The sequence below is a fragment of the Convolutriloba macropyga genome, chromosome 10 (genome assembly GCF_964194025.1).
Source record: "Convolutriloba macropyga chromosome 10, txConMacr16.3, whole genome shotgun sequence".
In the NCBI taxonomy this organism is placed as follows: domain Eukaryota; kingdom Metazoa; phylum Xenacoelomorpha; order Acoela; family Convolutidae; genus Convolutriloba; species Convolutriloba macropyga.
Window position 1 is genome coordinate 17,949,499 of NC_134477.1, and position 26,138 is coordinate 17,975,636.

General features: G+C 30.5%; 1 protein-coding gene across 2 annotated transcripts in view; it reads right to left on the bottom strand.

Annotated features, from left to right (window-relative positions):
* LOC142348803 (gamma-aminobutyric acid type B receptor subunit 2-like) overlaps positions 1-22,539 on the bottom strand; it is a 168,202-nt gene extending 145,663 nt beyond the window's left edge. For both annotated transcript variants that reach the window (XM_075400304.1, XM_075400307.1), the window contains exon 1: positions 22,079-22,539. The gene's annotated coding sequence lies outside the window, so the exon portion shown is untranslated. The remainder of the gene's footprint in view (positions 1-22,078) is intronic.
* Positions 22,540-26,138: the final 3,599 nt, after the last annotated feature.

A 26,138-nucleotide genomic window follows, 5' to 3' on the forward strand; every position in this document is an offset into this window, starting at 1 on the left:
ACATTTTTGAGGGGCGAAAAATGCCGTGCGGCTTCGACACTTTTTTCTCGAAATTTTAAATTAATTTTTTTTCTCTATTTGTTGTTCTTTTCGTAACAGCATAAATAATTGAGTAGTGACAGATCTTAATGCCCTCTCAGAGAGCCATTAGAGGCATAGGTTATTGTAAAACAATTAGAGGTTTTCAGTTGATAACAAATGCCTTTCATTACTTCTATCTAATTCTTCTATCTAATTGTTACCAAGCCCTACTATGGACTAGTCCCATATCTTTTCAATTAAATACAAGTCATTTTCTTAAGTTTCAGTTTTATCTGACGCTCTCTTGACTTTGTTATTAATTTTTTTTAAATAGACAGAAAATTTTGGATGTAATTAATGTTTGTTGTTGTTTTTTGATTTTGTTTTTCGTCTAGCCTTGCTTTCTTAATAATGGCACAACGCTTCAGTCCAATGCCGCGTTTCTTTTCTACCGGATTATTTGCGTGTGAGGTAATACACCAATTTTTTTTGAAAAATCCTATAATTTTTGGGTTGTTTTATCTGTTCCTCATTTGATAGACAATTATGTCAAAAATGTGATGAGCGGGGTCGGAACTTTATCTGCGAACGCACATTACCGAGCCTCCTTGTTTGCTTTTGCCTCGGATGTTTTGTTTTTACATTAGTACAGAGTTGTGTAATCGAATAGAACAGCTAACCAGCGGATGGCGAACAATCCCTTGATTTTGTTGTGTTTGTTTGAGTTTCAGTTGTTGTTTATTGGTCACAATTTTTCAACTTAAATTCTCCAATTTTGTGCTCTGTAACTCATTTTTAAGGGCATTGATCCGTGTTTACTCAAACTAATGAAAGACAGATATGATCGTAAAACCGCCATTGTCAAAGGGTGCAGAATAGTTTGTAATTAAATCAAGGAGGACCGGTAAGGTGCGTTCGCACATAATGTTTCGAACCCGCACATCCACGTTTTGATATTCATTTGGGAAAACCTAATTTGAAAAAATTTACGCTAAAAACGAAAACAATCATGCAAATCGCATGTTCACACAAAAATTTAAACCTCGATAACTCCTCAAAAAATACCAAGATAAAAAAAATCTTTTTATTTTTGAATTATACGCTGGACGAGCTTTTTAATGATACTACTCGCATTTCTGTGCAATGAATATATCTATCGGCCAAAATTGATTGAACAAAAACACCCCATTTGAGTATATAGTTCCTCCCCCCACAAGTGGGTCGGAGAAAATATCGTTTCTGAAGGTGATAGATAGAAAGAAAATGTCAAAAATTTAGCCTCTATTAAAAAGCAATTTGTCTTTTAAATTAAAAACACGAAAAAATTGTCACGAGCAATGAAATGATCTCTCTCGAGATTTAATCCTTTGTTTTTGATTTGTCTTTTAAGTTTTGACTCGTCTAGTATTGTTATCAACTTTTTTTGGAGGTTTAAATTGTAAAGTTCCATTTCCATTCACTGTTTTCAGCTTAACTGAATTTATTACTCCTATTTTTTTTACAAGTTCAAAAAAATTGCGGTAGAAAAGATTGTTGGCAAAGAACGTTTTGATTAAGTTCTCCGAGCACTTCATGCAAAAGTTTATTTCGAAGTACTAATCTCGTAAACAATTCTCTAGAGCATACAAAATAGGTTTGATATCTTCCAAGATCAGCAGTGAATGCGGTGAAATTACATGAAATCTCCACTGAGAGCTTAGTGGTAATGTTACTACACACATTCACCGCTTTGAATAAAGTGTAAAAACTGTCTGAGAACAGCGAAGAATGCGGTGAAATTACATCTTATCACTGCTTAGAGAAAAGTATAAAAAATTGTGTGAGATCAGCAGTGGATGCGGTGAAACTTACATAAAATTATTCACATAAAATGTGTTAAAACTGAGAACACCCTCAATGGAGGTCGAGGTGTCACCACTAAGAATTGCTAAAAGATGTAAGATTTGAGGTGAGTTTGATTTGAACTGGTGGACTCAACGACGTAGCGGACGACGCTTTTGAGAACTGGTAAACAAATCAGACACTGGACGCCCAGATATGCAACTGGGGCTTTCAACACCAAAAAAATGGAGAATCCTAGAGGTACCCAAACCTGTAAGACGCTTCCTAGAGGAGAAGTTTTATAAGATCAACGCTAAGAAGCGTTGAATTTATTTAAGATCAATGCAAAAAATTGGGAAAAAATATAAGCAATTTTCGTATATAACTTTGCGGTGAAATAAGGCGAAATTATGCAATTTCAAAGCTAAATTATGCAATTTCCGCTAAAGCATGTAATTTCACCGCTTAAAATAGCGCCGAAATTACAAATTTTAGCTGTGAATTGTGGTGCATTTCTGTACGTTCACCATTTACTCTAGTGGTGATACTACATAATTCCACCGCATTCACCGCTTTTCACCGAAACATTATGTACAAATTTTGCCGTGAAAAAAAAGAGAAATTTTCACCGCTTATTTTACTAATTTTTCCCATTCTTCCTGAACCCGGGTGAGAGAAAAAGAACTTTCTACTTGAATTCCAATTGTTGTGATCTTTTCCTTCGTGCTAGCGTACAGCTGTGCCAAATAATGTTTTGCAGATGTTTTTGAATAATAAGTTTATCTTGTTGAAGTTCGGATGTCTTATAAGATTTTTTGAGTTACTCCAGAACTGCTAAAAACCTGGTAACATAGTAACTCAGCGCTGAATCATAATGTTCCTTAATCTGAATTTTTTCTATGAACATGAACAATGTCACTTTTTATCATGAAATGGTGAATGATCTGGCATGTTGTTACAAGATAAGGGCAACAAGGAGGCTCGGCAATGTGCGTACACACATAATGTCCCGACCCCGCTCTTCCACATTCTTGACTTAATTGGCTACCAGATGATGAAGAGATAGAAAACTTTCGAAAACATACATATCGTTCGATAAACAACCAATAAAATACGATTATGCCACGCTAGAGGGCCAATGAAAGTTACTGATAAAAGCACTACTAGAAAAGACACAAACAAAAATCAAGCAACAAACATTTTTTTACGACTCAATTATAATAAACGTTATAATAAATTTTAATAACCATAAATTTTAATACTTCATTAGAAAAGATATAGGACTAGTCTCTATTGCGACTGGTTATCAGGTCGACAGAAAAGAGCAAATTGGTGCATTTGTTACATGTCATTATCCAAAATTCGATTGCACAAAATTTCAAAGACATTGGGATCAACCATTCTTGTTATAATTTAAAAAAAATGAAAAGTCTTTTGAAATGTACAACTAAACAAAAGTCTTACATTTGATGAAATCTCGTAGTAACAGTAGTAACTAAGCCGGGAAACAAACGGTTGAAGCTGAATCTATTATGAAGGTTAATTTATAGCTCACTGGAAGCGGGTTGTGACCTGTGTCTACAGAGAATGAGCTACAAATCGACCGAAAATCTATTTTAAATAATGACAAAAATCCAACACCAAAAAAAATTTTTCGAAAGCGAGTTTTTTTTTAAAAAAACATAACAGATTTTAGATTTCAAGAAAAAACGATGGATTAAGGGTCATCGCTTCCGGAAGCCAAATAATAATGAGACTAAGCCCACAAAAAAAACAAATTCATAAAGAAGCCAAAACTTCAAACAATTTTACAACATGACACAGTTCAAGGCACTATAATTGCAAGATAATACCTGCAATCAGTGTATATCCTCATTTTGTCTTCAATTTACATTAACGAGTCTTCTTTATCATGGGCTACTTAGACATGACAACAAGAAGAAACACAAAAATTGAACAATATAGAAACCTCTATAGACAAATTTATGAAACTAAATGGTCGAAACAATCAGACACAACGTTTAAGCAAGCGCGAAAAAATAGTTGAATCAACAAAGTAATTGATATTTCCAACGAGTAAAATTGAGTTACTTTGTGACAAAAATACAAGCAAAAAGTAGAGAGTTGAAAAAAACTCTTTTAAAAATTTAATTTGAACGTCAATAACACAAACAGCTATAAACTGAAATCCTATCGTTTACTCTTTTAAAAATTTAATTTGAACGTCAATAACACAAACAGCTATAAACTGAATAACAAAAATGTCCTCTCGTTTTGTCTCGTTAATTTCAAACAGTATCTGTCATTAATTAGGTCCTGATTTGAAATTATCGTTTGTAATTTACATAAAAAACATTTACATAGAGGAAATTTTTTGAAAAAAAGTATCGCGCCCCCATTAAAAACTAAACAATTTTTATCATAAGGATCCATTACGAGATCAAGATCAACCAAGATTTTGCTGAGAGTCTAACAAAACACTCAATTGTTGTATTGTTGCGAAATAGATCAATTCTATCAGAAAGTTTTCAGTTTGTCGAAAATAAATAAAGCATTTTGTATAATTATTGATTTTAATTTTGCAAAAAATTGGCAAATCATAATTCTAGAAGACTTCTAGAGCCGGCGGTTCTACAAATAGTTCTCTTTTGTGCTTAGGAGGATTATAGCTGCAATTTTAAGGTCTCTGCTTCCAGCAAATTTCAAGCAAGTGGCCTAAAAAAGCAAATTTTTGACGAAAAAGGTCTGATTTTTGAAAAATTTAGCGTAAATTCGAGGCGCAGAACTCGGATCAAACAATTAGGGAATCCTTCTCTATCTTTAGAGATAAAATTAGTAACACTACAAATAATAATTGTAACATATTTGTGCAATATTGACAAAAATTTGGTCAAAATTGTCAAAAAAAACTTCAAAAATGTGAATAAAGACAACTGATTTACGTCTAATATTCACAAAACTTTAAACCCCGATAACTGCCTAAGAACAAAAATTGAAAAAATCTTTTTAATTCCATTTTCTACGTTGGATGGGCTTTCTAATGATACCACTCACAACTCGGTCAAATTTGTCTGAACAAAAAAAACCATTTGAGTATATAGTTCCTCCCACCCTCAGAGAGGGGTCGGAAAAAAAGGAGTCGGAGACTCATAATAAAACATAGCATAAAATGCTTGCATTAAACAAAAACATAAGCCACCATATGTCTCCGCCATATGTCTAGATGTTTACTTCCCATGTAACATGAGTAGTGGATAAAACAAGGGATTCAACCACCAGTAAAATTTGTTCCTTTCTCCTAACGCTTATCGCTTATGTCGAATCGGGTCAAATTTTTCTGTTTGTTGAATCCCTTGTTTTATCCACTACTATATATTAGCTCTATATTCACTTCTTTTATATTTTAAATCTATCATTTCTTGTCTCACTTAGTGCAAGCCACTAGTACAGAGTTAAGCTGGTAATTGACCATTATCAGACGGATAGTTCGGGTTCTGTCCCCACTGACTCCAGTGGACGTCCCCAGATACTAGTATAAAACTAATTAATGAAACTGCTTCGCAGATGAGACCGTGTAAAAAGCACGTAAAACATACTTGCGAAAAAACTTGAACAAAAAAAGAAAACTTGAACAAAAATTGAAAGCAATATTAAAATAATAAAATTTTTAAATATCCCCAAATCAATATTTAATCAATCTAAAACTAAAACTTTCTGTCTCACTTGGTGTATTGGTTAAATCATCGAGTCTAGTTAAGTTGCTTTAGCAAACGGAAGGTTTGGGGTTCCTTCCTCACTGACTCCAGTGAACGTCCCCCGACTCTAATGAATTACTATGAAACTAAGTGAGATAAAAAAAACCAAATTCACAGTTCTTAAAAAGGATAATCCCTGCTGTGAGACTGTATATGGGACACACTGTGATGGTTTACAGTCAAAACACTGAGATCGGTGGAAACACAGTGATTAGTGTTTTCTATGTCTTCTTGAATATTATACTTATAAACATGCTCTCTGAATTGATTTATAGTGTGACCAAATCTATATCTATGAAGATAAATACATAGTCTAAAATTCCTATTTCTAAATCTATATACTGATATATGTTTATAAACATTACACATACTACACGTTAGATATTGATCAGGATCAGAATAATGCTATCCCAAATGTTCTATATAATCTTTAACCTTAACCATATTTTTACATACATAACAAGAATATTCTAATTCTTTACAATTATTACAACATTCTTTCCAAGTTTTATTTATGCATTTATTGCATTTCATTTTCACTTTCCGAAAAACTATTTTTGGATTATTTCTCTAAAAAAATGCATCATGTCTCAATCAACTAATACTAGTGTCATAAACTTCTGCGATGTCTGAAATCTATCCTTTGAACCGAAGAAGGCTTTATACAGGCATCAATCATATGATCTTAAACATAAGGAACTATTGGAGAAAATGTTTGAGTCTGAAGAAGAGGAAATCTCGGAGAGGGTGTATAATTTGGATGAAGATGATTATATTATTAAAACTAAACCAGCCACCAAACCTAAAACTAAAATTGAAGAGGATATCTACGCCAGAATTAAGTATGAATGTAAAGAAAGTCATGAAGAATTTAGAAGGAAAGTAGCTCTAACTACTCATTCATATAGTCACAATCGCATGTATCTAGAAAACACAGAAGACTTCGATATAAACTCAAGTCAGAACATCAGAGAGTTTTATATTACTGATAAAGGTGGGAATTACATTGAAGATATAGATGGAGCAACTAATTACTCTTTAGAAGAGATTAAAAACTGTTACCAGTTCAGAAAAGTTAAGAGTTTTAAATATAAGATCACGACTGAATGTGATTATAAGAAGAGAACCAAAGAAGAAGTTAAAACTACTAAAATATTCTTCAATACTGATTATATTAATAATAATGCAATATATGAAAATGGTGACTTCAATCGGTGGCTAGATTTTGAAAAGGAAATATATGAAGGTTATGGTTTTGATTTTGAGTTGCTTGGAATAAGAAGTATTCAGTTAAACATTGAACCAACTAAAGCATCTATTGGTAGTAATATAGATTTACCTCCAGATCTCAAAAACTCTAAATCGATATTAAAAATACGTAGTTATAAATACAATTGCTTACAACTAACTATTACTGCTTGGCTACATCCCGCCCCACACCATGCAACTCGAGAAAGTAAATATGTAGATAAATTAATTGAACCAAGACAACAACAACATGAAGATGATTTTGCTTATATAATAAGAATACAGTAATTGTATAATATTAATATTTGGGTATACACACCTTGTGGTAATGGTAAAATAGAATTGTTCAAACAAGTGGATGATTTTAATAAAGATAGAAAAGATGTAAGAATACTAGTTTGGAGTAATGGTCAAATAGAACACTGTGCCCTAATAAAAAATATAGAAACCTTGTTCGAACAACCAAATAAAAACAACATTGAATATTATTATTGTGATAGGTGTACCTATTGGTTTAACTCACAAATTAAATATGATAAACACCAATGCAGCACCTCATCCAAACCAGAGATTGTTTGTCCTAAGAAAAAACATATTACCTTTGTAAATGAACACAAACGTCAGAATATAAAAAATATTATAACTGCCGATATAGATTGTTGCATTGTTGAAGTCTCAACTATTGATTTAAAATATGTAATAGCTGAACATATCTCAAAAGCTGTGGGTTACACCTGGCAAGGTAACTTCAAACACTACTTCGGTCTAGGCTGCATCGAAGATTTGCTAGAGATCTGTTAGAAATAGAAACTGAGAATAATTTCAAACATAATGAAAAGATGATATTCACAGAAGAAGATAAATTATATCATAAAACTAAGAACATTTGTCATATCTGCAGCAAAACATGTATTAATAAATTAAGAGATCACTGTCATGAAACTGTTAAATATAGAGGACCAGCATGTAAAATATGTAATCTAAGATACAAACAACAAAACTTCATTCCAGTAATATTCCATAATGGCTCTGGCTATGACATCAACCTACTATACAGTGAACTCTTTAAACAGAATAATGATAAAAGAAAAGTAGATAACATACCACTAGCTGCTGGTAAATCTAAGATGTTTAGCATTGGTTGTCTCCAATTCTTAGACAGATATAACTTCTTAGCTATGCCTCTAGATGAAATGGCAAAGATATACGGATGTAAAACTAAAACATTATATCCATATGAATACTTTGGTTTAGAGTCGTATAGTAGCAAAGCTACCTACCAAGAAGCTATAGGTAATCTAAAAATAGAAGACTTCAAATCGTCACTACATAATAAATTACCAACACAAGAAGAAGTAGATAACTTTAATAATGAAAGCAGTAATAAAACTGGTAAAGATCTAACTATAGAGTATTTACAAAATGATGTGGAAATATTAGACTATTGCATGAATGAATATGTTAAACTAAGTATGAAAGAATTCAAGCTCAATCCACTACATTACGATAGTCTCCCGGGTTATAGTTTTGATTGTTGGTTAATGTCAAGCGGTGTAACATTAGATACATTACAAGAAAAACAAATGCGAGATAATTTTGTTGGAGCAAAGCGAGGTGGTATATGCGGAATAATGGGTGATAGATATATAAATAATCAGGGAACCTGCTTCGCAGATAGTAATACTAATACTAATGCTAATATTAATTATAATACTAATACTAATACTAATACTAATACTAATACTAATACTAAAATTAATACTAATACTAATACTAATACTAGTACTAATACTAATATTAATACTAATGATAAAGTTATTAATAGAAATATATGGTACATAGACGCAAAGAACCTGTATGGTTATGGAATGATGCAAAAGTTACCTTATAAGGATTTTGAGTTTATTACTACTACTACTCTAGATGTAATATTGAATACTCCAGATGATAGTGATCATGGTTACTATATAGTTTGTGAAATTGATTATACTAATGAATGTAAAGAGAGGACAGAACAGTTAGCACTAATGCCTAATAAAAGAAAGATAAATGATAATGAATTCGGATATCAAGAAAGAGATGGAGTCAAAGCAAGATCAGGGAAACTGCTTCATAGATCAGAGAAATTAATCTTAGACCAAAACAACAAAACAGAATATATGGTTCATTATAGGATGTTAAAGTTCTATGTTAAGATGGGAGTAAAAGTAACAAAAATACATGGAGTAATTAGATTTAAACAAGATTATATATGTAGAGATTATATACAAAACAATACAATTAAAAGAGCAACAGCTAAAACTGAACCAGAAAAGGATGTAAGGAAATTAATGAATAACTCATTATATGAAAGATTGTGCATGAATCCTCTACACTTCTTTCAAAGCAAGTTCTTGCATGATGATGAAAAGATAATGAAAAGATAATAAAGCAACATTTAAGAATATAACTAGATATAGAGATTTTATCCAAATAGAATATATAAAGAAAAAAATAGAATATGATTCTCCAGTAATTGTAAGTGTTACTATCTTAGAATTAAGTAAATTACACATGTATGATGTATTCTATAATATTCTACAACCATCCCTCAAAGATCTAATTCTTCACTATTTGGATACGGACAGTTTCGTATTAAGTTATAGTGAAGGTAAAGTTAATGATGAGCATATGGACTTAAGTAATCTAGACATACCTATAAAAACTAATAATAAAGTCCCCGCCAAGTTTAAGCGCGAGCTGGGAAGTAGGATTATCGAGGAATTCATAGCATTGTCCCCCAAAACATATAGCTTCAAAAATTATCCTAAAAACACTAAAGAAAAAGGAATAAAGAAGCATAATAATGCTAGGCACATAGGTTATTATGATGCATTAATGAATAATACACAGAGAACAGTAGATGAATGTAGAATACAAAAAGTTGGTGATAACATGACAACAACAAAAACAAGATCAGTTTAAATATATCTGATGATAAAAGATTTTATGTAAATAATATTAAAGCTATCCTCATGATGAGAATCTATATCTATTCAAAAGAGATTTAAAAAAATGATCCAACAAGCATCAGTGAAACTGCTTCGCAGATCATTAGATGGAGACAAAGACCTACTGGTTAATAATATTCTAGAACTAACCATTGATGATGATTGTTAATTTTTATAACAAATAATTATAGACCTACTTCATTCATTACATCCATAGGGTTGCTAGTTAGTATATTATAAATCATTATCTGAGCCATATATTTTTCCATAGTGTCTCCCATGATTGTATTCTTATGTAGTGTAGCTCCAGCTATTATATTTTTATTATATTCTAGAAATTTTATTATCTTCTTAGCCCCATCTACATATTTAGAATAAGTTGAAATTATTAAATCATCATGATTTGGTTCCTTAATATGATCAATAAACTCTTATTATAATTTTTCAATACATATAAAATGACTAAACTAGACAAAATTATAGAATTAAACAATCTAGAAAAACAAAACAGAAGAAATAGATTAGAAGATAAATTAAAACAACAAGAATATTATGGTGAAATAGAAGAGTTATTTTATCCTCTAACCAAAACTATCAGTGAAACTGCTTCGCAGATAAACGCAAACACTGAACGGAATCTAGCATTAGGTGAACAAACATTAAGAGCAATAGATTGGCAAAATCAAGAGTTAGATAAACAAGCTAAGATGATTGGTGAAACTGCTTTGCAGATCATGCAAGCTGGTTACCAGTTTAATGAAACTGCTTCCAAGATGGGTGAAACTGCTTCGCAGATTGGTGAAACGTTAAAGGGGACCATAAAGCAAACTCAAGATATAGCACCAGTTTATGTTGATACAAAAACAGCCAAACTTCTTCATGACATGGGGGCTCAAACTAATCCTCAATTAAAATTAGAACTCGTAGATTTACCTAGTAGGAGATATAAAATGAATGGTGTTGATATAACTCTAGAGCAGGGTGCATTCTTAGTTAGGGATAATGTATATGAGTTTTTAGAAGGATTTACTGATTTTCTTAATAAATCAAATGTAACATATGATGATAAGGTTGAGGAAGATGAAAACAAAATTAAAAGGTTTTTAAAGGATATTAGATATGATTTAGGAAAAGGGGATAAGAAAAGCACTAGATATAAAACAGTTAAACGTATAATGGAGGTAAGAGATGATATATTTGGCAGGGGATTAAATGGCAACCCAAAAAATTTAGTAGAAAGACTAGAATTATTAATACTAGAAACACAAGCTGGTCATGATGGGTTATATGATGAAATGCTAGATATATCTAAGCAAATATTATCTATGATTATTAATAATCAAAACCAACTAGATAATTTTGTTTTTAATTATGGTAAATAGGTGAAACCAAGACTACATCCATCAGGGAACCTGCTGGCTAGCCACGAGCAGAGCTGGTTCGCAGATGACTATGTCCATAAATAAAACGTTAGAAAAACAACAACAACAACTAGCTAAAGAAGTATTCAGTCCTCGAATAACAAAGTTTAAAAGACAAAGAATAATACCACTATATAAAGATGAAACATCGTCAGCTGATTTAATTGATAAGTCATCTCTAAGTAAATACAATAATAATTATAAGTTTATATTAACAGTTATAGATATATTCACAAAATATTCATGGGCTATTCCTTTAAAGAATAAATCTGGTTTATCTATAACTAATGGTTTTAAAATAGTATTAAGTGAACATCCACAAAGTGGCTCTGAACCTAGAAAACCAGAAAAGTTATGGGTAGATAGAGGTAGTGAGTTTTACAATAAAACATTAAAATCTTTACTTAAAGAATATGGAACCGGCAAAGCCGCTTCAGGGATAGAGCTATGTTCTACTTATAGTGATTTAAAGGCTGTGTTTATAGAGAGATTTATTAGAACATTATTACACATAATAAATAAACCAATGTTCATCAAGGGCGATGGTAATTGGGTAAATATATTAAATGCTGTTGTAACATATAACAATAACATTCACTCAACAATTAATATGACACCAGTTGACGCTTCTAATAATCCCGATAAAGTTAAATACACTTTTAGTTTTAAGAATATTAAACCTAAACTTAACGTTGGTGATTACGTTAGAAATGTAGATAAGCGTAATATCTTCTCTAAAGGTTACACTCCTAACTGGAATAGAGAATTGTTTAAAGTTAATGAAGTTCTAAAAACACAACCACCAACTTAAAAAATAAGAGATATTAATGGTGAGATAATAGAAGGTAAAAATTACGAACAGGAATTATTAACATCTGAGTTTGATTTTGAATCTAACAATAAAGTTTTAGAATCATTAAATATATTTCTTAAAATAAATAATGACAAGAAATAGATTCAATCAAGCTAAACATAAATCAACATCAACATCAACAAACAACTTAACACTAAATAAGGCTCGTGGGTTATTCCTAGAAGATAATGATGATATTGATATTGAGGATACCTATAAAATTACAAATGTTCATCCTCCCACAGATGAAAAAGATGTTGTTAATAAAGAGTATTGTGACAATAACTTATTATCCTCTTCTAATAAAATAGACATTTTAAGTAGAAACATAACTGAACTAAGAAAAGGTGACTTTGATAAATTACAACTAAAACATTACAACTAAATGAAACACAAGTTAATGAAGAACTAATTAATGAGTTTATTGAATCAACGAATGAAGTCAGAAATAATGTTAAGTTTTGTAGTAAAGTTGCTGCAGATTTTATCTCTAAATATAATCAATTAAAGCAAGAATTTGATAAAAATAAGTTTAATCAGAATATAACTAACATACACTTAGATGAAATGTTTACTAACGGTCTGAGAGTAATGAACGAATACAATAAATCTCATAGAGGTGTTATAGTACAATATATAATTGTTATACTTTTACAAAGTAAGTTACTTGATAATAAAGAGAAAGAGAGACTTGAGATGCATTATAGTTTTAATCAAGAAGATATATTGAAAGAAATAGAATGAATTTTTACTAATGAAAATAAGCAAAGCAATGACCAATCCAACAGCACCGAGTGAGAGATTACTATATCCAGATTTGTCATCAGTATCAGAAAGATTGATCAGCGAAGCGGCTGAGAAACAGATAAACGAAAAGATTCAAGCTAATAAAAAATTTAACAGCAATATTAACATTATAAAAGATATTAGAAATTATTATGAAACTGAAACTAATAACTATAATAAGAAGTTAAGTAGATATAAGAATTATATTAACATAGCTGAGATAACAGAAATAGTATTATCATCAATAGCAACAACTGCAACAACAACATCAGTTTCATTAACAGGTATAGGATTAGCTTATTCTATACCAACAGCTTATAATACAGCAACTGTTTGTGGTTCATTATCAAAAAAATTAATACTAAAATTAGAAATAAAATTAGAAAGTATTCACAAATATATATTTTAAGTAAACAGTTTAGAGATAAGTTTAATAAACTATATACCAAATCAATGAATGATAATAAAATAGATAATGATGAATATATTGAATTTGTTAAGTTATATGAGGATTATAAGAAGAACAAGAAGAATAAGTTGAGTATTTTTTTAGATTAAAGATATTATTGCTTAGTAATAACAATGTTTTTCGTATTAATAATATTAGTGTTAATATTTATCCGCGAAGCGGTTACACCGATCAATAAATATATAATCATAATCTTAGTTATAATCATAATCATAAACATAATATAATCATGGATATAATCATGGATATAATCATAATCATAAGCATAAATATAAACATAATCATAATCAAATAATTATCTTTTCTTTGTACCTAAGTATAACCCTCTTCCTTTTTGTACTACTTTTATACCTTCACCAGTAGTTGCAAATTTAATTAGATCAGGTGTAGCCGCTAGACCTGCTTTAGGGTTTCCAGATGCAGCTGTACTTCCTATTTTACTTGCTATTTCTAATGCTCTTACTGGATTATTAGCAACTTTTTTCCAAAATTAACCGTAGCTTTACCAACACTTTTAAAGAAATATTTAAGTCCTTCTGCTTCTATTGTTGCATCAGATACTGTCATTGATTTATTCCTTCTACATAAAACACAATTACCTTTTAACATTTTAGTACATTTTGAAGTAATAGCTCATCTTATATTAACAGTACCGCTATAATGTCTACCTCCAACACAATATGAATTAGTTTTGAACATGTTGAAAAGACTCATTTCTATATTTAGAAAATAACGGAAGTTAAAAAGTATAATCCTTTTGTTGTTATTAAACCCAAGCCTAAGGCTAGGCCCAAGGCTAAGATTAAGCTTGAAGCTAGAGGCTTGGCTCTAGAAAATAAAAAGAAATTAGACATTATTTATGCTAAAGGTTTTGTTAATACTAATAAGAAATAGTTAGGTATTATCAAGAGTAACAATTAGAGTTGACTAGCTATAAGTATAAGTATAAGTATAAGTATATAATTATAACAATAACTATATTATACTATAATTATAAATTATCGCTAGAGTTATATCTAAAATTATAATTATCGCTAGATTTATATCTAAAATTATAATTATATCTATGACTTAAATTATATCTATGACTTAAATTATATCTGTGACTTAAAATATATCTATGATATTATATCAACCATCTTATTACCATCACTATTAACTTTAATAACCTTTCTAGTTAATACTAATGCATGACATATAACATCTGCAACTACAGCACTAAATTTAAAATTAAGTTGTATTGGTTGTGGACCTATATGATCCCTTTGATATCTAGTATCGAATACATATATTCTATAACTACTTTTGAATGTTCTATGATTTATATATGGTTTTATATTATTTGGTAGCCCATTATAATCTTTATTAAAGCTAACAATCTCTTTAAAAGCCTCATTATAATTATTGGTTCCATAAGTAATATTCATTCTATCCTCAGGATAAAACTCACTACCAATCTTACAATAACATTCATTAACATTCATTACATCAAATGTACTTGCATCATGGGTTTGTTCATTAACATTATTATTTCCAAAACCAACTATTATGTATTGCGGTCTTTCCATACCACTTTCCATACCTAGATCAAACAAGAAATTAGTAGCATTGGGCACATTCTTATAAAATGTCTTTCTTTGATAATAACTAAAGTCTACATTATTCTTTTTATTTAATCCTTTCTGCACAATAATTCTATTATCATTACTAGGATCAATACTAGGTACACACCAAGATATATCTCTAATTTTTATATTACCATCATTGGCAACTGCACCGGGATTACCTTTAACTCTATATAGAGCTCTATCATTATTATTCCTTATTAATATTAGTTTAAATTCTTATTAGCACATTCTTATAAAATGTTTTTCTTTCATAATAACTAAAGTCTACATTATTCTTTTTATTTAATCCTTTCTGCACAATAATTCTATTATCATTACTAGGATCAATACTAGGTACACACCAAGATATATCTCTAATTTTTATATTACCATCATTGGCAACTGCACCGGGGTTAGCATTAACTCTATATAGAGCTCGATCATTATTATTCCTTTTTAATATTAGTTTAAATCCTAAACCATATATAATCTTTTCTAAATCATTTACGAAACCAAATAGATCACTCATCTTAATCTTCATATACATATGTCCTCGTTTTGCAGCAATATGGTCACCTTTAAGTTGACTATCTCTATTACCCTGATTTCTAACAAAACCACTCTCATATTCATCACCAGTACTAGTTAATAACTTATACATCAATAGATTAGGAAGACAATGATCTATATATTCAAAAGTCCTACCACCACTAGTTTCAAGCTTAATTGAACTAAACAATGCCATCATACCATAATTAACTAAGCTGATATTAGCATCATTAGCAAATACACAACCAGCATCATCTGATACAACAAACTCTATCTCTAGATAGGAATCACGCAAATTTAAGTGATTCTCTTCTCTATTGAGTATGATATTAATGTTAGTATTAACCGTATTCCTTGTTGCCAGATTATTAGGTTTATATTTTATAATCTTACTTTTGTGTATATCATTATTATAATTAGATGTTGTATCCAAATTAAAATCCATTTTTATTAGATAAAAAATGACAGACAACTTGATTTTATATGAACTAAAAATATACACGAAGCTTTAACTAAAACTGAGGAAGAGCATACACTTAACTTTAGAACGATAAAACCAACAGAAAAGTTTAACTTTAGTGAATCTATACTTAGTACAACAAAATTAGGTTTAATTAGATTATCTGTTTACAATTCGGTGTTTAATGTGAATAAGAGAAATAATCAATTTTTATATGCTAGTACTGTTATAGAAGATGATGAAGCTTTACCTCGGGCTCTTATCTCTAACCCTAACCTTAACCCTATCTCTACCTCAAGCCCAAACATTACAGCTATACCTAATCATAAATATAAAGGAATCCCGTTGCTATATTCAACTATTACACCGGGAGCATATGAGTTAACTGATATAGCAGAATTAATAAAAGAAGAAACTGATGGTAATGTTATAATAGAACCTGATAAAAATACGATGAAATGTTTAATGGAAATAAAACAAGGAGCGATCAGCTCTGATATAGAAAACTCACTAGCCTCATTACTAGGATTTAGAAAAATAATTTATAAAAAAGGTAGATATAAATCTCAGAAAATTATCGATTTTATGGGTTTTAGTACTATTAACATTCATTGTAATGTGATATCTGGAGCTAAAGATAATGGTAATAACACAGACATACTATATACCTTTAATCTAACTGAACCACCAGGTTACTTGATAAATATTATACCAACTAATATATTGTATCAAAATGTAACTAAAGATAGAATAGAATATATAGAATTTCATATTAAAGATGAGCACGGAAGACCTATAGACTTTAATGGTGATGTATTAAGTTTTACTTTACATCTAACATAGTTAGCAGACCGAATGTCTGTTTGATTTAGACTTATACTTGTACTTAGACTTAGACGTATCTGCGAAGCAGGTTCCCTGATACTTAAACTAGACTACAAAACTCTCCGATCCCAATTAATTCTTAGTTTACCATTAATATTTTTATTTTTAGTTATATTAATGACAATATAATTATAAGGCTCTTTCCATACCTTATTACATATATTAGCAAAGTCATTATAAATAAGTTCAACATTATTAAAGAAATCTTGATATATCGATGCTAGGACTTTACCTCTCTGTTCAATTAAAATAAATAGATTACAGTTCTCTCTAACACTCTGCCTATCCAGAGAGAACAGGTTTTGATTAAGATATATCATATTACAGTTATTATGTCTACCTCTACAAAAGTATTTATTAATAACTGGTTCTTTGGCTGTAACATCATCAAATATCATTAGTTTCTTTAAGTCTTTGGGTAAATTATCAGAAGATGGTAAATCTTTTATATCTTTAATAAATTCAACATCTGCTTTTGGGTTTATTCTTTCTATACCATGGTACTGATCACCAGTAGGTCCAATGATGTATAGCTTATCAAAGTATATACTAGCTAGAATTAGTTTTTTCAAGAAGAATGTCTTACCACATTCACTAGGACCAGATATTATACATCTAAAGTTATCTGGGAATGCGGCTTCTGTAATTATATCATTATCATTTAACCAAGAATATAGATCATCATTTATGTTTACAGAGATATTGTTACTAAGACATTCTTTGTTGTTAGGTTTAGCCCTTTGATGTTTTTCAACAAATAGATATATAAAATTATCTTTATCATTATCATTATCATTAACACTATCATTATCATTATCATTAACATTATCATTATCATCAACATTATCATTATCTTTATCGTTATCATTAACATCAACATTATTAGCAAAGCTACTTCGTAGATCAATATCTTTATCATTAACATTATCTTTAACATTATTAATATCTTTATCATTATCATTATCCTCAACATTACTAGCAAAGCTACTTCGTAGATCATTATCTTTATCATTAACTTTATCTTTAACACTATCAATGTCTTTATCATTATCATTAACATTATCTTTAACATTATCATTATCAATAACAATATCATTAACATTAACATTATCATCTGCGAAGCAAGTTCCCTGATTAACCTTACAACTTAAACAAGAACACTCATTATATATTCCTGGATATTTACATTGATTAACTAGAATATTCAAAGCACTTTTAATTCTAAATCATCTATCAATAAGATAGATCATGTATAAACAATAAGCCCCACAATAAGATTCATCATATTGTTGTATTCTCTCATTAGAGCCTAGATCAACATATTCTTCTAAAAATAAAGGTGGAGTTTTTACACCGAAACTATCAAAGTAATATGTTGGACCACCTTCTCTTCTTATAACTAAAACCCTATGTGTACCTTCAGTTGGATGTAGGTTTACAATAAAGTTGAAGTTAGGATCCCTGATACTATCTGGAGTTTGATCTCTCATTACAATTTCAATTGGTGTTAGACTTATATCTTTACCTATATCTTTTATTCTGATATCACTCATAGCTTTATTATCAATATTAAATTTATTATTGAATTCCTCAAAAGTTAGGCTGAGCATTTTTATTTAGTGAATTTATTAAATCTAAGTCTAATTATAAGTCTAAGTCTAAATATAAATCAAATCTATATTTATTATATAAAAATGGAAACAGGTAGTGCAGTTTTTATTTTTATTATTATTATTGGAATTTGTTATATAATATATGATTCAAGACCAAGTAAATATACAAAACTAGAAGAAAGCTTTGGTGGTTTTATGAATAGGAGTCTAGTTAGATTTGAATATAAAAAGTCACCATTACATACTATTGTTTATGGTGGAACTGGTACAGGTGAAAACATATTTTATTAGACAATACTTAAAGTTACACTCAGTCCAAAACCAAGATCAAGATCAAAATCAAGATCAAGTTCAAGTTCAAGATCAAGCTAAAAAAATAGTTATAGTGTGTAAAGATGACAGAGACTGGATAGATCCTGAGTCTAATAAGTTTTATACTGGGTTTATAAAATGTGATATGAATATGATCACAAAAAATATATTGTGTAATAGTACTTGATGATATGGGTGATAGGTTAAATAAGGATATAGGTTATTATTTTACTGAAGGTAGACATTATAATATTCAAATGATTGTAATGTGTCATAAACCAGCTCAAATAATTAATACAGCAAGAATGAGTTGTGATACTATTTATTTAACAACTTATAATGAACCTGACTTATTTAAAAACTTTAATGAGATATATAAATGTGAACATGACTTCAATAAAATAATTAGTGAATTAAGTAGTAACTATTATAACTATACAGATGGAATGTCAGATGAACTTCGTTATGGTATAATTAAATATAATAAAAAGGAAAAAACTTTTATTATTATTAGTAGTAATAGAACAATGATATATGATTCAAGAGTTGGTTTCCTTGATTTAAAAGCTCTTAGTTTAAAAGATGATTTAGAAAGAGAAGATATAAATAAAATTATAACATATATGAAACCACTAATGATTAATGCAACAGATAGAAATGTTATTAATCATGATAATTATCAGTTTTATTTTAATAAACTTCTTACTTTAAATAAAATTAAAATACAGAATGATGTTCTAACTAAAGAGATGATTTTGGGAAAGGGTATGAAAATTTTATCAAATATTGGTGGAATTATAGGCGCAGGTTTATTTATATTTAATTGTTTTTATCCCAATTCAATATCAAGAAATGCTGGAACTATAGCAATGGGAGCAAGCACAATGTTGAGTAGAGTAAATACATTAGTTAATGTTGGATATGGAGAAGAGTTGGAAGGTGAAACACGAAGTAGTTATAATGATCAGGGAAGCAGTTTGGTAAACCACGAACTTTGTTCGTATATTGATCAGTGTAACTATGACTTCGTCAATGAAGAGATGGGAATTTTGAATAGAAAGGGAGGAAGGTTTTTAAACAAACTTTATACAAATAATGAAGAATTTAGAGAAAAGATTATAAATTTTGTTAAAGATAAAAAAGAATTAGACCTTGATTTAATTCTAGATAAGAGATGTGAAACTAATACATTCAATACTTTAGGAAATAAATATTTAACAGAGATTATCACATCTAAAGATAATACTAAAGATTTAATTGAAATCATGGCTAAATTTTACCCTGTGAAGGATTAGGTAAATATTATCTGCGAAGCAGTTTCACTGATAGTTTACCCTATTATAAATGCTTTTAAAATGTTTAGAGTGTAACTATAAATGTGGAAACATTGCTGTTTTAAAATATCATTATGAATCATGTCATAAAGATAAAACTGATAAATGTATGTGTGGTAATATAATATTAAGTACTATTTGTGCCAATGATTTTTCTCCATGGGGTTGTTCTTTAAAAAATGAATCTAGTTCTAGTTCTAGTTCTAATTCTAGTTCTAATTCTAATTCTAGTTCTAGTTCTAACCCTAGTTCTAATTCTAATTCTAGTTCTAATTCTAATTCTAATTCTAGTTCTAGTTCTAACCCTAGTTCTAATTCTAATTCTAGTTCTAACCCTAGTTCTAGCTCTAGTTCTGGTTCTGGTTCTGGTTCTGGTTCTATCTATGACTATAACTCTAACTCAGATCCTAACCCCAATTCTAACCCCAACCTTATCCCCAACTCTAACCCTAACCTTATCCCTAACACTAACCTTATCCCAAGCTCAGAAGTATTAACTAGATGTTGTAGTAAGTGTAATTATATAAAACCACTAAATAATTTTGATGAGGGTAAGTATACATGTAGAAGTTGTCCTTCAGCTAAAGTTAATTGTCCATATTGTACTTCTGTTGTGAGATATGATGGGATACGGGCTCTTGTAAAGAAACAACATCCAGATATAGAATTGACTAGAGGATTTAGTAGAAATATAACAGAAAGATTGGTGAAACCACTTCATGGATCAGCGGAGCTGGTTCCTAGATCAGTGCAACTGTTCCACAGATCTGATATTACCCAAACTGAGGAAATCTGTTCATGTAAATACTATAATTTTGCATCATTTCTTATTAATAATGGAATAAATATAGAAAAAGTAAAAGAAAATATAAATTTATTGAAAAGTATAGATATTTTGAAATAAAAAGTATAAAAAAATAAAAAATATATCAAAAAAGAGGGATTTACTCTTTAAGAGCGAAAAAGAGCGATCTTTTCTACTGGGGATCACTCCGAATAAGAGTGAATCACTCTTTAAAAGTGAAATGTAAATTTTGCTTTGATTTTTTGATTTTTTGTTTTTATTTTTGATTTTAATTGATTTTTTTATTGAATTTAGAGCTAATATATAGTAGTGGATAAAACAAGGGATTCAACAAACAGAAAAATTTGGCCCGATTCGACATGCGCGATTAGCGTTAGTAGAAAGGGACAAATTTTACTGGTGGTTGAATCCCTTGTTTTATCCACTACTAACATGGCAAGAACTTGGCAAGGTTTACCCATGTTTTAGTATGTTTCTTATCAAGGCTATCAAGTTTCGTTTCACTGGGTAATCATTGCGAAATAAAAGTGGGGGTTTTAATGAATAGGAAAGAATGTTTGGAAAAAACTTGTGGTGATAAAACAAGTTTAGCAATTCAAAACTGTGGCAAGCGTTTCAGTATTGAGTCGCAATTTTGCAAGAATCTCAGTTTTTTTTCTTTGGTTGTTGGAGAAGCTCATCGTTTGCTCATGTACATGTTTTTTAATGCAGCATCTTTATACGTAAATGAAACTCAAAAAACACTACACAAAACCTCAGAAAAATTTCTGATGCGAGAGACCCCGCCCCCTCTCCTGTGGCTAACTTTCTCGCGCATTTGAATTGAAAATCATGCAAAATTATTGCAATCGAACCGAAAGGCTGGCATGAATCTTCAAAATATCTTGGTAAACGTACGCGAGACTGTTTCCAAGAAGCTTGCAAGTTTTTTTTTTAATTCAGGGATCACTAGGGCAGATCTCAATAAAATTGAAGGATGAGATTATATATCGAACGCCCCGATTTAACATAGGTTTGTTATTTATTTGCCGTTTTCATTTGATGGAAAATTGCGTCTGCAAAAAGACAAATAGCTTCTAAAATTTGCTTCTGAAAAAGACTCTGATCATATCAATGATCACATTATGATTAAAAAGGACATTTTCTTACCTTTCACGCTTTCTCAATTGATGTGTGAACTCTTTTTGTGTATTTCTTCAGTAACAGTGATTAGATTATAAAAATATTGTGTCGGTTAAAAGGTACAATTCATCAAAAGAGATGTGAAATGATTTTAATCAGAGTGAATGTTAGTTGAAACATAACAGCGAGCAGTGATGTCTCCAAAATTCAAATAATGTCGCGCCTTTGAATTATGTTATGCTAATATGAACATTTCACGTTAAAACATCCAACCCAATATAGAATTTTAAGCGTAGCGCTGGAATTGATTTTTCACCTTTTAACAAGCATGAACAAACGAAGTTTCACGTCGACTGATTAGTTCTTTGCAAATATGGTTGTGGTAGTATCACCATTTAGAAAAGTAAAAAATCTTTTTAAAAGCGGTAGAAAAAATTGAAATCTGTTAATAAGAAAAAAAACGAGGAAGTTGGAATAAAAAACTCGTGAATAACAATAATCAATTTTTTCAGTCAAACCTATTATATTTTTTTTGCGCAGGTAAATTATAGAATAGAAACGAGGACGAAAATTTCGATAAAAATTTTTTGCTAATTTATGCTCAAAATCGTGTACATACTACGCTCTTAATGAATGCTTTAATACAGTTTTAATCTCGATGTTTTTACTTTCCCAGTTCAAATGAAAAACAATCATTAACTATTTATTAACAAAGAAAAGAGTGGAAGTTGCAAAATAAGCGGAGAGCGATATTGGAATGTTGTTTATTTTTGTTTATTGTCCCGCATAGCTGAGATTGTGGTCCGGAAGTGGAACTAATTTCCGGATAATAACATCTAAGCGATCATTCGTCTGTAATTAATATTGAAACTAACAACGCAAATAAAGGAATAATTTTCCTTTCAAGAAATTTGCTAAAAATCACCAATGATTGTCGAACATTATCGCACAAGGTATGTTAAAAGATGCTGACTTTTATGTTAAGTGCATTTGCCGAGTAAGGCCTTAAGACCTTAAAGAAACTATTAGTAAAAATAACAATTTCTAAAATGAGATGGGCGACCTAAGCACGCCCTGATCAGACCAACTATGGTTGTGGGTTGGTTCCAAGATTGAGGTCCCACATCAAAATGACAATTGAGCTGAGTCTCCAGGGTCTCTTCAGTCTTACCCACCGTGCACAAAATCTATTCAGTCAAGTACAGGGTCTGGCTTTGGTCTCCACGTTCTGTTTCAGGGTCTGGGTCTGTTTGGTCTGGCCTAGGGTCTATTTTAAGTCTGTTCGATCCGGTCCAGTTTGCTTAAAGTCTATTCTGTTCGATCCTTAGTCAATTTTCGGTCTGTTTATCTCACGACCTAAGTCTGTCTGACACATGCCTTTTTTGAGTCACGAATCGCATCCTGGGTGATATCATCTGATATCTAAAACAAAATAAACGATAACAAAATTCAGTCGAAAAAAGAAACGAGTTTGAGTTGAAAGTCTCCAAACGTGTTCTGGTTTCTGTTTGATACATTTTCTGATATATTATGGTGCACAAGTTAACAGACACCGATGGGAGCTTCTACCGCCTACTGTTATTGGTCACAGTTCTTTCTTTTTAAGTAAAGAGGGAAATTTCTTTTAAGTAAAAAGATTGCTTTCAAAGCAATGGAACATAGATCCTAATCTAACAATATTGGAATTAAAGAATCGAAAACACAAAAACAGTGACGTAGTCATCGTAGTGAAACCGATCCCATCATAACATTGATTACAGCAAAATGGCTATCATGGCGAGAACAAATTTTAGACATAAAGCATGCTTAAAATTTCTTTATAGGGCTTTTAGAAACAAATTATTCCGGGACTGAACTGCAAATCAAGATAAGTACTGGGCCAGTCTAAATGCAAGTCTACATGCACAAATCAGAACTGTGCACGTCTAAAAACAAGTCTGAAAGTCTGGCAAGTCTTTGCCAAGACTTGGCTTGGATTACACTTGCAAGTTGATTCTTAAGTCAAAACCAACTTTTCAAAATTTTTTGAGTAAAAATTTCGAATTTCAAATTTTTTTTGTAACGTTCCACGATTTCCAGGCTTATGTTCGGCCACTTTCCAGGGGTCCTGAAAATTGATACCGGACAGGTACAAAATGGTACCAAACACTACTGCAGGGCCCCCGGGTGGTCCCAATGGGTTATTTCAGGTAGTTATGGGCCGTTTTTAGGCGCTTTTCAGTCGTTTGGAGCAGAATTTCAGCCGGACAGCGACAACTCTTGATTTTTTAGATTTACGAAATGTCGAGCAATTTGTGAAAAGAGGTAACGCAGTTAGAGTCCACTTGCTGTCCCGAGGCCCTGTTAGCAGCCTGCAAGCGCCAATTGAGCCTGTTTTGGCCCAAAATGTACGAAATCAGCCAGAATATTGATCTAGTTGAAACTCCAAAAATAGGCCGAGTTTGATGTCTCCATACAAATTAGCCAGTGAACCAATAATGCCATCACTTAGCTCAAATGTGTAACAATTTTTCGTGTTTTAATTGATAATAACCCGTGTGAGTATCTATTTTGACGTTGTTTCTTCTGTTATTTTTGACGTTTTATAAACGTACCAAGTCTTGCCCAAGACTTTCATTTAGACTTGTACATTTTGGCCAAGGCTTGCATTTAGACTTGCACGTCTTGGCCAAGATTTGCCTTTAGACTAGCACGTCTTTTGTAAGAATTGCCTTTAGACTTGCACGTCATGGCCAAAACTTTCATTTAGACTTGCACGTCTTTGCCAAGACTTGCATTTATACTGACAAGAAAAAAAAGTGACATGATCATAGCTCTGAATGAGTACTGATATAAGACTTGCAATTTGACGTGCCCAGTACTGATATTGACTTGCCGTTCAGTCCGGGTTATTATTATATTTAAAGTGATACCCTGATATGAATTAATATATATCACCCAAATATGGGTTACCATTGTAGAAAAGCGTAAAAGGTTTTTTCAGTTTAATCAATTTTGAAAGGAATTCATTTTTCAAAATTGGCAAATTGATCTTTTGCGCTATTAGACCTGTTTACTAGCTTAGCTAGGTCTTAGTTTGGACAGCGTTTTGCTTTAGCTCACCAATGAGTAGCAGCGCAAAACTTTAGAACTTAATTCCAAATAAAGCCGTTTTGTCGACGACAAGTTTTTTTTCACTTTTTTTCAAAACTAGTAGGACAATATTTTTGTAGTATTGTCTTAGTGTACTGAGTAGAAGATGAAGTTGGAGTTGTAAAAATTGATGATTGCAGTTCTATTTTCTGAGAAATCTACTAGCATCGTGATACTTTAATATTACATAATACAACCATTCCTTTTCACTTAAAAAGAATTTAATAAAAATACGTTCCGAGAAGAAAAAATTTGTTTATCTCATATATATAAAAAATTTCAGCAAAAAAAAACAAAATCCTGCAATAATTTGTTCACCTCAATGATTTTCCCAAATGGTCAACCCGTTTCTTATTCAATGCTAAAATAACTGAAACAATAAATCATTATTGCAACAATTTTTTTGAAAAAATTTAATTAATTAATTCGTTTTTGAACAAGATATAGATAGAAGGCAAGTTTTTTAAAATGTAAGAAAATTAGACAGCTAATATCTGGTCAAAATTTAAATATGCTTAATTGCTTTGGTAGAAAGCTCAGAAAACTAACTTTCGAGATGGATTGCTTAAATTTTTACATTTTTCCCCAACTTGAATTTTTGTTTCATGAAATCGATTCAATATTTGCACTCTTTTTCACGTAACTGTTGAGTTTGTTTAGATTACTGTACGTTTATTGATTCTCGCCACAAGTCCGATAAAACAGTAAATGTTGTGATAAAACATTTTTTCTGTAGTGAGAGGTATCTGTCTGTATCTTCTAGTAACTTTTAAAAAACTTCAAAAAAGACAGGTATTAAAAAATTTCTCGTAGTTTATCAATAGCGATAACAAATTTTTAAAATCAAATTTTGTTCTCCACGTTTTTTCTCTTTCGCCAGTTTCGCATTTCTCCAAAAACAAAAAAACTGGCGTTATCATTTAACTAAATTTTCTAAAAACGTTTAGTGTGATAA